This window comes from Microtus ochrogaster, chromosome 24 (genome assembly GCF_000317375.1).
Source record: "Microtus ochrogaster isolate Prairie Vole_2 chromosome 24, MicOch1.0, whole genome shotgun sequence".
Classification (NCBI taxonomy): Eukaryota; Metazoa; Chordata; class Mammalia; order Rodentia; family Cricetidae; genus Microtus; species Microtus ochrogaster.
Genome location: NC_022024.1, coordinates 9,360,832 through 9,364,834, shown reverse-complemented (window position 1 = coordinate 9,364,834; position 4,003 = coordinate 9,360,832).

Genomic DNA, 4,003 nt, shown 5'->3' with positions numbered 1-4,003 from the left:
TCCTGCATTGCAGTGCTGTGACCCTTCGAGGGGTAAGCTCTTCCATGAGGGATAGATCCTACACACTACTTCCTGCATTGCAGTGCTGTGACCCTTCGAGGGGTAAGCTCTTCCATGAGGGATAGATCCAGCCCTTCCACTCTCATGGATATTAACATGGATTCAGGTGACAGCCCTGACCAGGCCACAGATATCAACATGGTCCTTGGCCACATCAGGACCATTGACCCACTCATAGCGCACAGTGACTGCATGCTTCAGCATTTACTCAGGTGGCTTCATATGCCACTCACATTGGTATGGCTTCCTGAGGGAGCAAATCCCAAGGACATCACCAAGGTATTAGGTAACAGCACAGACTAAATTTCTCCACATGAATCTCAGGCTTTATCACAGCCTGGGCAACTTCATGGACCACTGACATCAACATGGCCTCTGGTAGCATCACTGATCAAGGTGGTCCTTTGAGGAGGTCTTATCCTGAAAGTGAATCTTTTTCTCATCTTGGGCTTCCATAATTGCCCAGAGTCAGGGCGATCCTGAAGCTGGACAGAAGGTTCAGGGATGAGTGTGCATCTGCATAAGCTCCAGGCTGTTTTACACCATCTGTTGACCCTACTTGGCAATAACAGCATGTAGACCTTACCTCTCTCATCTATCACAACCATCATTTCTTCAGTTCCACCTCTTTCCTGCGTTCATCATCTCCGTTTTTCTTTCCCCACTTTCCATCACTTATTTATTGTAGAGGCACATGTCCACCATGGTCTGAGAGACCAGGGCGGCACTTATGTGTCTTGGGCCCTTAGGCTGGAGTGGTGTTTGGGGAATATTTTTTAATATGGAAACCACTGATGATTTAATATTAGAAATTTCAGAGTAATATGAAAATTTTCTCAAAAGGTTTAAAGAAAGGCTGAATAAAAACATTTTATGATTTTTATGACACACTACTATGAGATACTTAAAAAATAAATATAAAACTCAAAATGAAGTTAACAGTAAAATCATTTGCATTTTAAGGAAGAAAATAGAGTAAAATTATCAGAATATAATGAGAAAGTATGTATATCTGCAGATATTGAAAGGGTCAACTAACAATGAGGAAATTTTTATAAAAATATTTTTTAAATTTAGAGAAAAATTCCTACTTTTAATTCAAAGTTCACAAAAATTTAGGAATAGTTTAGCAAGACATATATGATCTTTCTATATAGATTTTATAAAATTTGGTCATTCACATGATAGAATATATGTTCAAAATTTATAAAAGGTACCAGCCTTATATGAAAATAAATACACATACAAGGCTTATATTAATCATGCTTCATTTGGTGCTAGGAGTTTTGGGGTACAAATTCACATGAATACTGATTCTATGACTACTAGAACCAGCTCAAAATGTTTGGGGCCAAAAGTCTCCCACCTGGCTTGATTTAACCTATGTGGTTTTCTATCAAAACCCCACCACAGTAGAGGTAACCCATTGGTAGGCTCACCATGCAGTGACTTGGCAATTTCTCCAGCTCACACTCACTTTTTCCCCTGCTGCTTTCCCTGGCACACAGCAATTTTGGCAGTTTGTGTTTCCAGATAACAATTTACTGAATTCTCATAATGGAGGAAAGTTCACTTGATTAAAAAATAATCAATAAATTTGAAAGTTATATAATGGCAGACCATTATCACCATCCAGAAATATAATAACATTTTTGCTTATATTATGGATGATATTCTACAAGGCTTATATGGTTTTTCTGATACATCTATTTATTTGATATTGGGACTTAGCTTTGTTTTTTGTATTATATCTTTATTTTATTGAAAAAATTTCCGCCTCCTCCCTGCCTCCCATTTCCCTCCCCCTTACCTCACTCCTCTCCCCCTCCCCCCATTCCCCTCCCAGTCCCTCTCCAGTCCAAAGAGCAGTCAGGGTTCCCTGCCCTGTGGGAAGTCCAAGAACCTCCCCCCTCCATCCAGGTCTAGGAAGGTGAGCATCCAAACAGGTTAGGCTCCCACAAAGCCAGTACATGCAGTAGGATCAAAACCCAGCGCCATTGTCCTTGGCTTCTCATCAGTCCTAATTGTCCGCCATGTTCAGAGAGTCCGGTTTTATCCCAGGCTTTTTCAGTCCCAGTCCAGCTGGCCTTGGTGAGCTCCCAATAGATCAGCCCCACTGTCTCAGTGTGTGGGTGCACCCCTCGCGGTCCTGACTTCCTTGCTCATGTTCTCCCTAACCGTATTATATCTTTAAAATAATGGTTTGATAACAGGCTAATAATGAGGCACTTTAGAAATGATACGGTCTTTATGGACTAATAATGAACAGCTAGCTGACAGAATTTATACCATTGAAAATCAAAAGTTAACTGAAAAAATAAATATGATAGAAAAGGATAACATTACTTTGACAGAAAAATTCAATCAGTGTGAAAGGGTACTAAAAATTATCTGAAAGAAGTAATACTGTTAAATTTGACAATCAAAATCTGCTTAAAATTATTATAAGTTAGTAGGTAGAGTCTCTCTCCAGGAAGGCACTCAGCACGCCATCCAAATAATATCTAAAGATGAGAAGATATCATTAATGGAAAAAATTCATACTATGGAATCATATGTGCAGAATGAGGAGAGAGGTTATTTGAGTCAATGAAACCATTAGAAAAACTCATAGGTCAACAGATTCAGGCTTTACAGAAGACAGTGGTAAAAAGATTTGAAATGATTGAGGAAATTATGAGAACTGATGAACAGGGGGTGGAGGTACAAGGATAGGATTTAAACTTACCAGTACGTGTCAGAATTTTCTTAACGCTAATGAGAAGAGAACAACAGTGCCAGAGGCATTAGATAATGGGAAAAACTTCTGAACTGAATCAACCAGGATATTTCAAGGATGTGTTGACCTCCCAAGGAAAACCACGAGATGTACTACTGGGGGAAGGGGTTTCACTCTTGTTTCCACAAGAGAAGAAAAATTATGGATACCATCAAAATTAATAAAGATTCACTTTGAAAAGGAGAAACCTATTGAAACAGAGAAATGACAGCTCATCCACAATGGCGACAACCATACAGGTGGTGAGGAAAGTCATATAGGGTTGGGGCAGGGTTCTGTTCTTATCTTTGCAGGAAAATACACACCATCAAAAATTCAAGAGACCCTGGATGTTTGAATGCTGAAAGAAGAAAAAATAACTATCCACTAAGGACCATCTAGAAAACAGAATATGGTTTATGAATCCAGGTATGGATTATAATTGCATTTACACACACACACACACACATTCAGCTGGTTTTGGAGTTGGATAATGGCTCTGTACTTTTCTAAATCCAAGCATGTTGTTAAAAGGAACATTCAGAGTTTCTGTCTCATATCAAGAGACATCTGGTATGGGACAAAAGAAAAACTTTAGGAAAAATTTTACTTTCTCCATGACTTTTTTGTCTATATCATATTCTTCATTGAATGTATGTTTATATGAATGATGTTTAAGTGTTTCATGATGAACAATAGCTTTTCCTACAGATCCTTTTCCTGCAGTAATCTTTGAATTTTCCAGGAAGAAGGTGGGGCCCCACAGCAGCAACTCTACCTAGTAGAGATGACATCATGATGAAGACAGAGCTACTATAAGACTGCTTCTTTTTTGGGGGTACCAGCTGCTGTAATGTTGCACCTTCTCATGACAAGTTCTGGCCAGAACTCCAAATAAGAATTTTGAAAAAAAAAAAACCAACAACAACCAAAAATCCCTATCTATTGACTGTTTTGAAATTGTTTGTAAATATACTAGACAGTAATTTTGAAACTTAACCATCACTTTAATTTCACAGGATCCCATTAAGAGAACATTGCCCCCATGACAGCAGGAAACAATTCTAGAAGACAACATCCCCATCCCAAAAAAGTTTGTCCATAGGGTTGGGAACACTGTTAGGGGTTGTTGGTAATTACTTGTATTAGATAGAGAGTTGGGGTAAAAATATATTTGTTAAAAAA